Source organism: Myotis nattereri, assembly GCF_964212035.1.
Source record: "Myotis nattereri genome assembly, chromosome: 1".
Lineage (NCBI taxonomy): Eukaryota > Metazoa > Chordata > Mammalia > Chiroptera > Vespertilionidae > Myotis > Myotis nattereri.
Window position 1 is genome coordinate 154,238,247 of NC_138075.1, and position 10,807 is coordinate 154,249,053.

Genomic DNA, 10,807 nt, shown 5'->3' on the forward strand with positions numbered 1-10,807 from the left:
CTTCTTTCTCTCTCTCACTTCTCTCTCTTGCTTTCACTGGCATCTCTCTGTTTTGCCATCTCTGCCCCTGTCTCTTTGTCTCTCCTTACTTGTTACCCCCAGCAGTTCTCAACCTGTGGGTCATGAACAATGAAAATACATCCTGCATATCAGATATTTACATTACGATTCATAACAGCAGCAAAATTACAGTTATGAAGTAGCAACGAAAATAATTTTATGGTTGGGGGTCACCACAACATGAGGAACTGTATTAAAGGGTCGCGGCATTAGGAAGGTTGAGAACCACTGCCTCTCTATCACTATTGTCCCTGTGTCTTCATCTCTTTCACTTTGAGTCTCTCCCCCATCTTCTCCTGGTCTTTCAACTTTCCAAATTTAACCCAACCTCCACTCCATCCTAGCACTTTTTTCTACTTATTCATTATTTGTTTAATGATTTGACATGGCCTTATTGCAGAGTTTTCCTTCCTTTGGCATGGCAGCCTTTGAGCAGCCTCTCCCTTCAAGAGCACAAACAGTAGGAGCTTGTCCATGGCCTCTTGCCTTTGTTTCCTGGTACTGCCCTGGAGGGAATGTTTCTTGGTACATCCTGGATCTCATACACAACAGAGAAGCCAAGAAGAGAAGCATGTGTCAGCTGTTTGGGAATCCCTCTTAGCTCTTTTTTTTTTCTCTAATTCCATCTGTTTTCATCTGACTTTCTACAGAAAGGTGTACCTGTATGTTTATTACTCAGCAAGTTCTACTAGAATGCCCTCTAGGAGCTACAAAGAGAAAAACAAAGTCCTTGTCTTCAAAAACCTTATTCTCCAGGGTCTATAGACACAAAACTATCACCCGTAAACAGTCAGAGGACATGAAAATAATCAATGTATAATGCTGACTAGAAATGTGCCCGTTCAGAGGAGGGAGAACCCGGCATGAGCCTGAAGAATCAAGGAAGACTTGGTGTAAGGACAGGACTGGTGCTGCCCTTGAAGTCTGCAGAGGGGGAGGAGGGCATCTTCTAGGAGGAACAGCAGCATGAGCAAAGCCAGAGCCTCGGGAGCTGGCCTGGGCCCAAGGAGAGGGTGGTGAGGGTAGATGCAGGGGTGGGAGATGGGGGACGTCCACACCATGGAGACAAAGCCCTGGGCGCTCTCAGTCAGGTGGGCTGCCACAGCGAAATGCGATGGGCTGCGTGGCCTAAGCAACAGAAGTTTATTTCTCACAGTTCTGGAGTCTGGAAGTCCAAGATTAAAGTCTTCCAAGATTTGGCTTCTGGTAAGAGCTTGTTTCCTGGCTTGTAGACGGCAACCTCCTCACTGTGTCCTCACACAGCAGAGAAAGTTTCTATGGGCCCCTAACCGTTATCACAATCACAAAGACAACAGCTGAACACACATAATACATGGAAGGACAAGTCTATCCCCCAATGGCAGGTGAGGGACAACTTGAGGGGAGTTTTTGTTTCATTCACGTGGCACTGCCCAGGGCCTTGTTAGGTGAACTCTAAATATCAAACACATGCAACTGACTGAACAGAATCAATGCCATAAACCACAGGTTTTGGAGGTCCATGGAAGAAAGGTCCTCTCCCCAGGGTGAACATCAAGGTTTTTCTTGAGACTAGCTTAGCTCAAGTGCCAAGAATTTAAATTTATGTCCATACCCAGTTCTCCAGTTGGTTCAACTTTTAAGAACATTTAAGTTCCCACAATGTGTCAGAATGTGGGTTAGGAGCACTGCCTTGCACAACTCCAAGGGCACCTTCACGTTGTGTCCTCTGTAAATTGCTTTCTCTGGACACCTGCAAGGCAGAGGCCCTCATGTAAGAGAGAGAAAATATACAAATAAATGGCGTTATTGTTTAATGGGTAGAGGGTTTCCATTTGGGTTAATGAAAAGCCCTGAAAATGGATAGAGGTGGTGGTTGACGACATTGTAAATACTTCATGCCTCTGAATTGTACACTTAAAACAGTTAAAATGGTAAATTTTATGTCATCTATATTTTACCACAATAAAAATAAACAAACAGAAACAAATGGTAAGTCCTTGAACCCAAGGAGCTCACAGTTGTGGGTGGTGAAAGGGCACGTAATAAAACAGGTACAGTGTGTAAATGTGCATCAACCACTAAGATCACAGAGGAGGGGATGACTGGTTGGCACAGGGAGAGCAAGCATATCTGTCAGTACATGCTGCCTGCCAAATGAATGGGGAGTTTGGAGGGGCTGCATTGCTCGAGTCTTGAGAGTGGCTGAGGGGTCATTGAACAGATCCAGGGATACTCTGGAACATTTTTAGAAGAGCTTGCACCACGCCTCTCCTGGTCAAGAAATCACTGTCCTCAGAGGAGAGTGTGGATTCAGAGAACACCATACATGTGGAGATAAAGGGCCCTCCCTAAAACCAGTAGACTGGTTGTTGGCCAAGGAAGGCAGGAGATCCTTAGGCGGGACCAGAGGTTACCAGTGACAGAGTGAGAGCTACTGCAGCTGTTCCCCCAAGAACCATGGGAAAACAAGGAAAAGGACTTTCAATGAAGTAATACTGGAGGGAACCCAGTCACCACCAGACCTCTCTGCCCCTCCCTGACACACCCTGCAGATCCCACTCCCTTCCTGCCTTTGGGGAAATTCAGGTCATATAAGCAACTGATATCCATCTTCTTTGGTTACCATGACCTGATTTGGGGAACAACTGCAGGCCCAAAAGGGTGTAAGGTGTATGACTAATGTCCAAGAATTTTTCTTCCCCTTTCAGGTGAATCTTTGAACCCAATATCCATATTTTCCTAACCAGAAATGAAATTATGTAGTGTGGTAAGCACTCTCACACTAGGAGAGCAACAGAACAGAACATTCAAAATTGTGATTTTCCTGAAAAATCCAAATTAGTTACATCCCAATTATACACAAGGCTTCCAGAAATACCTGAAGAACAGCAATTTATGATAAGTTCTACTCACAGGCCTAATATACTTCAGACTCCTTTTAATTCATTCCATTGTCCTTCTATTTGCTCTTCAGTGAAGGAATCATGAGAACTTAAACACAAATAGTTGGGAGGAACCCGAGAGATGTAAAAGTCCAGCTTCCTCACAATAACTAAAATGCCACTGTAATGTGTGCACAGTGCTTTAACAAAGGTTGGCTCTGGCTTCTGTCATGCAACAACTCTGTGAGGTGGATATTATTTTATAGATACTAACAGTGAGACTCAGTGAGGTTAACTGAGATGCCTGGGTCACAGGATGAAGTAAATGACAGCTGGTTTTTTAATCCATATTTTTAATTTCAATTTATTTTTTCAATTACAGTTGACATACAATATTATATTAATTTCATGTGTATTCCACTGCTTTCTTTTAAAAAAAAGTTGTTGATCATAAAAGCTAGATTTTTAACTTTAGATAATTCAAAAGATGATAAGGAAGAAAATAAAGAGCAGTTAACATTTGGTGTACAGCCTTCCAGGACTTTTCTCATATATATATTTAAAATAAAACATAGCCCAGCCAGCGTGGCTCAGTGGTTGAGCATCAACCTATGAACCAGAAGGTCAAGATTTGATTCCCAGTCAGGGCACATGCCCGGGTTGCGGACTCCATCCCCAGTGTGGGGTGTACAGAAGGCAGCTGATCAATGATTCTCTCTCATCAATGATGTTTCTCTCTCTCCCTCTCCCTTCCTCTCTGAAATCAAGAAAAATATATTTTAAATAAATAAATCATAGATCATACTCTACACATATGTCATAACTTATATTTTTATATAACACTATATCAGGAGCATCGTCTCATAATCTAAGATCCACATGCTGAGATAGATATATTCTGGGTCACAAAACAAATCTCAACATATTTAAAACAATTGAAATCTTATCCAAACACATGAATCAAATAACAAAAAGATAATAGGAAAATCTCAAATCATTTGGCAACTAAATAGCATGCTTCTAAATAATCCATGGTCAAAGAAGATGCTCAAAATAAATTTTAAAGGAACACATTAACTGGATGAAAATGTTAACACAAAGTGCTGAAACTTGTGGAACACAGCTGAGAGGAAAATTCACAGAGCTAAATAAATATGTTAGAAAAGAGAAGAAACCTAAATCAACAATCTAAGCTCACATCTCAAAAACCTAGGAAGAGTAAGATAAATTTTTAAAAATCAGAAATAAGGAAGATAAAGCCAAAATCAATTATATTAAAAACAAAAAAATCATTGAAACAAAGAGCTATTTCTTTTTTTATTACTCGATTTATAAAGAGAGGGGAAGGAAGATAGAGAGAGAAACATCAATGTGAGAGGGGAACATCAATCTGCTGCCTCCTGCACGCCAGAAATTGAGCCTGCATGCAACCCGGGCATGTGTCCTGACCGGGAATCAAACCAGCAACCTTTCCACGCACAGGACGATGACCAACCAACTGAACTACACCAGCCATGGCACAAAGAACTAACTTTTATAACATCTTTTTCCTAGGGATCTGATTATTTCAAATGTTTTGTTATTATTTTTAAATGCTGAGAAGAATATTCTGGTGCCCACTTTTTACTGAGATACAAATAACATACCAAACAATTCACCTATTAAAGTGTATAATTTAATGGTTTTTAGTATATTTACAGGGTTGCATAACCATCACCACAATTTAATTTTAGAATGTTTTTGTTCCCCCTAAAGTAAACCCCATACCCCTTAGCCATCAACCTCATTCCTCCCCACTTGTCAACCCCAGCATTAAGCAACCATTATCTACTTTGTCTCTATAAATTTGCCTACGGAGACAAATTTTGTACATATCTTATGAATGGAAACGTACAATATGTGGAGTTCTGTGTCTGCCTTTTTCACTCATCATATTTTCAAGGATAATTCCTGTTGTAGCATGTGTCAGTGCTTGATTCCTTTTTATTGCTGAATAATATTCTATTGTATGAACATATCACATTTTATTTGTCCATTCGCCAGTTGAAGAACATTGGGCTGTTTCCCCTTTTTGCCTATTATAAATAATGCTGTTATAAACATTCCCAAGCAATATTTTTGTATGGATGTATTTTTTCATTTTCTTGAATGTACACCTAAGAGTGAAATTGCTGAGACATAGGGAATTCTAGGTCTAACTTTTTAATCTGAGTACCCATTTCTGATTCTTTATTTTTAAATTGATTTCAGAGAGGTAGGGAGAGGGAGAATGAGATAGAAACATCAATGATGAGCGAGAATCATTGATCGCCTGCCTCCTGCACACCACCTACTGAGGATCGAGCCTGTAATCCGGACATGTGTTCTGACCATGAATCGAACCATGACCTCCTGGTTCGTAGGTTGATGCTCAACTACTGAGCCATACCGACTGGGCCCTGATTATTTCTTTTAAGATTCATTCCTAGTGAAAAGAATTGGTCAAAGCATCTTTGAAGTTTTAGATGTACATTGCCAAATTACACTCCTAAGACTTGTGCCAACTTTGCTCTTACCAGTAGTGCAGACTGGTTTAGCAGGACAAGCCTGGGCTCCAGAGGCTCTTGCAGGATCCAGTCCAGAGTTATGGGCTCTGTTTGGACTTTTGGGGACTCATGAGCGGCCCACTCCTTATGTGGACAAGTAATAGAAGGAGCATCCAGAAGACCTAGTTCTTCTCCCTGGCCTGCTACTTGCTGGACATGCAACCTTGAGCAAGTTATTTTCTCCTTTTCAAAAGGAAGGTAACGCCTGTCCTGCCTACCCACTCAGCATCTGGAGGATCCGGGGAGGGATGTGGTCTAGGACTGCTTTTCTAATGTGGGCACGGCCAGGCAGGAATTAGTTATTTTTTAAGAAGCACTGCTTAACTGGTTTGTCCAGTGAGCAACAAGATTTGCAGGGGGAACTTGGTGTTAGGAGTCAGTGATTGCTTCAAACATACCTACTTTAACAGAACCTGAGGACAAAAGATCCTCCTTTTTCTATTATGAATGTGGTTGCACAACACAAGTTCAATGTATCATTAAGCGAAACACTCCATATCCCCACTAGCTCCAGTGGCTAGGTTAGGGAGGGGCAGAGCAGATGGAGATACCAGGGGGCCCATACCGTGATTGTGAAGCTTTGTTATTACTGATAGAAAGTTCTTCCCTCCCCTGGAATGGAATATGTCCTCCAGAAATTCTAACTGGTAGTCTTTGCCCTCAGTCCTGTGGCTATGGCGCCTGCCAGGTTTCTCTTCTGAGAATCTTTCCACAAGCCCAGAGCCTTCCTTCATGGCTAAGGAGCCAGAGAGCCCTAAGGGCCAGAGGAGAACCCATGCCTGTTCCCTGGTCAGGCGTGGATGGGACCAGTGATCAGGGTCTTACCCAGGTTCCACCGAGCATTTGTCCCACAGTTTACTAGTACAAGAGATCCGCCTGACTTTAGGGTGGTGCTGTGAGCAAAAAAAAAAAAAAAAAAAAAAAGGGGCGGGGGAGGGAGGGAAGGGTGCTAAGTAAAGTAACTTCACATGGTGAGCTGATCGTGAATTCTTAACAGGGCAGGTCATGGTGGATAATCATGCCCCAAGCATGTAACTTTTTAGTAAAACATTTATATTTGCCTTAAGCAAGTCCTGTGCATTGTTTCTGTGCATCTAGGTTTACACACCTTAGAAATAACTACATCCAAGAGGGCACGTAATCTTAACTATCCTGTAATCCCATACCGAAATTGCTTCCTCCTACTTTCATGTAAATTCCTTCCTTAATCTCAAATGCATAGAAGAAATTGTAAGCTGCTGTTCTCTGAAGCATTTGTCTCAGTCTGTTGAGATCTTGCTTCTAGAGGTATCCTCTGTTTGGCTCAAATAAATTTTTATAAAAATTCACTACAGGTTTGGACATTTATTACATTGACAGTGCAAAGGGCAGCAGAGGTCTGAAATCAGAGGGAATGGTCTTCTTGGTGGTGCCCAGCATCTGGCCTGGGTTCCTGGTGATGAGATTTTGTCAGAATGAGATGTGTTGCAACTCCAAGTTATGCAGGCCTCGGGACAGACCAGGTTTAAACACACTCTGCCACTTTCTCTACCTGAAAGGCCCAAATTCTAACCCAACCAGACCCAGAAGCTTATTTTATTTGGGAGATGACACTGTCTAATTATATAAGACTAGAGGCCCGGTGCACAAAAATTTGTGCACTCGAGGGGAAGGGGGGGGCTCCCTCAGCCCGGCCTGTGCCCTCTCGCAGTCTGGGACCCGTCGGGAGATAATGACCTGCTGGCTTAGGCCCACTCCCGGGTTGCAGAGGGCAGGCCCAATCCCTAGGTGCAGCCCCTGGTCGGGCTCAGAGCAGGGCCGATTGGGGGGTTGGGGCACCGCCCCCTGTCACACTCAAGGCAGGGTCGATGGGGAGGTTGCAGCGCCATCCCCTGTCATGCACAGAGCAGGGCCGATCAGGGGGTTGGGGAGCTCCTCCCTGTCACGCACAGAGCAGGGCCCATCAGGGGGTTGGGGAGCTCCCCCCTGTCACACACAGAGCAGGGCCCATCAAGGGGTTGAGGAGCTCCCCCCGTCACTCACAGAGTAGGGCCGATAGGGGAGTTGGGGCACCGCCCACTGTCACACACAGAGCAGGGTGGATCAGGGGGTTGGGGAGCCGCCCTCTATCACCCACAGAGCAGGGCCGATCAGGGGGTTGGGGCGCTGCCACTGTCACACTCAGGGCAGGGCCGATGGGGAGGTTATGGCTCTACCCCGTCACACACAGAGCAGGGCCCGTGGGGTGGGGGGGTTGGGGCGCCGCACCCTGTCACACACAGAGCCGCAGGGTGATCAGGGGGTTAGGGAGCTCCCCCCTATCAGGCACAGAGCAGGGCTGATCAGGGGGTTGGGGCGCCTTCCCCTGTCAGGAACAGAGCAGGGCGGATAGGGAGGTTGTGGCCCCGCCCCCTGTCACACACAGAGCCCCAGGGCAATCAGGGGGTTTGGGCGCTGCCCCCTGTCACGCTGATCCCGGTGCCGGGAGGCCTCTCAGCTCCGCTGATCGCGGTGCTGGGAGGCATATTACCCTTTTACTATATAGAATAGAGGACTGGTGCATGGGTGGGGGCTGGCTAGTTTGCCCTGAAGGGTGCCCTGGATCAGGGTGGGGGTCCCCACTGGGGTGCCTGGCCAGCCTGGATGAGGGGATGATGGCTGTTTGCAGCTGGTCACACACCCTTCAGGGTGGGGGTCCCCACTGGGGTTGCCTGGCCAGTCTGGGTGAGGGGCTGAGGGCTGTTTTCAGGCTGGGACTGAAGCTCCCAACTGCTCCTTTTTTTCTTTTTTTTTTTTTTATTCTGAGCCAGCTTTAGCTCTGAGGCTCCAGCTCTGAGGCCTCAGCTGCTGAAAGCAGGTATCTGGTTTGTTTAGGTTCTATAATCGAAACTCCGTATCAACTCCAGCTCTGAGATCCCAGCCAGCTGAAAGCTGGTTTCTGGGGTTTTGTTTAGCTTCTATATTTGTTACAATGTTTCAAACTGCAAGCTCAGAGGCAGGCAAGGCAGGCGGGGAACATTGCAGTCCTCCGTCACTGAAGCAAGCAAGCCTCATGTTCAGTTTAAGCTGCATGGCTGCCGGCCGCCATCTTGGCTGGCAGTTAATTTGCATATTGCCCTGATTAGCCAATGGGAAGGGTAGCGGTCGTACGCTAATAACCATGTTTCTCTTTTATTAGATAGGATTAGCTCCTAGCTAATAAGTATTTCCTATGTTTTAGGCACTTAACATATACCAATCTTGAAAGTAGCATTAGACCCATTTTACAGATGAAGAAACTGAGATCCCTGGAGGTTAAGTGACTTTCCTGAGGCCATAAAGCCAGTAAACGGCAAAACAGACTTACAGCCAGGTCTTCCTGATTCCAAAGTCCATGACACTCCTCTCATTTAGGATAACACCAGGATGTAGCCTGGAACCCACGTCCAGGTCTATTCTGGTCAGTAGTGCAGAGTCTGTCCAGTACAGATCTTCCCTGGGCCAGAAAGAACCTGCCAAGAGCTGGCTGTGAATAAGTGTGGTGGGAGTGAGAGAGCTTGTGCTGAGGATTTCTGTTCCTCTCCCACCCACCCCAGTAGACATCAGCTGACCGGCCTGAGCATTCACTCAGGCCCCAGGTTTTGGCTCGCCTTATGTTTATTCTGGCTCCTTCTCCTTCCCTCTTCCCCTGCAAAGTCCTCTGTGCAATGGGTTTTCCCTTCTACTTCAATTTCAAGGCATGTTGAGCCAAGGAGGGCCCTTGGGCTTTTTCGGGTGTTTGTTGTTGTTGACAGGAAACATAATGATGAGTCACTCCAAAAGCAGTGTATCAAAGAGCAGGGCAGACAGGAGGCAGGTCTGGAGGCAGCTGGGCTTCCCGTGGGGGCAGCTATAAGGAGTCTGGCAGGCGTTACTCTCTCTGTGGGGGACAGAGAGGACAGTGCCCCAGGGACTGAGCCTCAGGTCAGACCACAGGCTGAACAGAACTCAGTAGTGGAGAGCTGACAAAAACTCAGCAAAGTCATTGCAAGTCACAAGTCCACATCTGGAGCCCAGTGTGTCAGAGCTGAAGGGCACTCCTTCTGAAAGACAGTGCAGGCTCACAGCCTGGCCCGAGCCCTGGACAGGGGAGGGCTGGGCTGACCAACCTGAGGCCTTATTTGTAAGGGTACAGGGGTTGAGGGCCACCTACAAATGTGGGCGTTCCTGGGGGACAAGGAACAGTATTAGTGTAACCACTGTCAGTGTTGTCACCACACACAGACTGTTATGGACTTAATATTTGTGTTCCCCCCACCAAATTCATATGTTGAAACCTACGCAGCAGTGTGATGATATTAGGGAGGTGGGGCCTTTGAAGGTGATGAGGTCAAGAGGGTGGAACCCTGATGATGGGATTAGTGCCCTTATTAAAGAGACCCCAGCCCTAGCTGGTTTGGCTCAGTGGATAGAGAGTCAGCCTGTGGACTGAAGGGTCCCAGGTTTGATTCCAGCCAAGGGCACATGCCTGGGTTTTGGGCTTGATCCCCAATAGGGAGCATGCAGGAGGCAGCCGATCAGTGATTCTCTCTCATCATTGATGTTTCTATCTCTCTATCCCTTTCCCTTCCTCTCTAAAATCAATAAAAATATATTAAAAAAAAAAGACCCCAGAGAGCCTCTTACCCCTTCCTATGAAGGAACAATGAGAAAATGCTGTCTATCAACCAGAAAGCAGGCCCTGCAACTAATCTGCCAGTGCCTTGATCTTAGACTTCCAGCTTCCAGAACTGTGAGAAGTGAATGCCTGCTGTTTATTAGCCACCCAGGCTGTAGTGTCCTCTTATAACAGCCTGAGCTGAGTAAGATACATATCCTGCATGTGTGATGACCAGGAGGACTGGTCCTCGTGAGATCTGCACTAAGTTAATGCTCAGCTATTGGATGAACTCGGATCCTTATGTAACACTGACCTAAGCATGTGGCTGAAGGCACAAAGAAACACGAGACGAAGTCACTGTCCTCAAGAAACTTCTACTCAAAATGGGAATCCAAATAGAGATGCACAAAGCAGTAAACAATGCAGACCACTACACGCTCAGGTGTACAAGTGTGTGGTTACAACCCAAATGGAGTTTAGAGAAAAAACTTCAGTCTCTGCAGTCCTAGATCGTAATAATCAGGAGAGGCTTCCTGGAGGTGGTGAGGCCTGAGTGAACTTTTGAATGATGGGTTAAGGAGAGGGGAGATGAAATTCTAGGTGGGAGTGTGATAGGCAGACAGACATGAGCAGAGCAAGGACGGTGGGCCAGGTACAGAAGGTCACTAGGGTGGAAAGGCCTGCATGCCTAGCAAAGGACA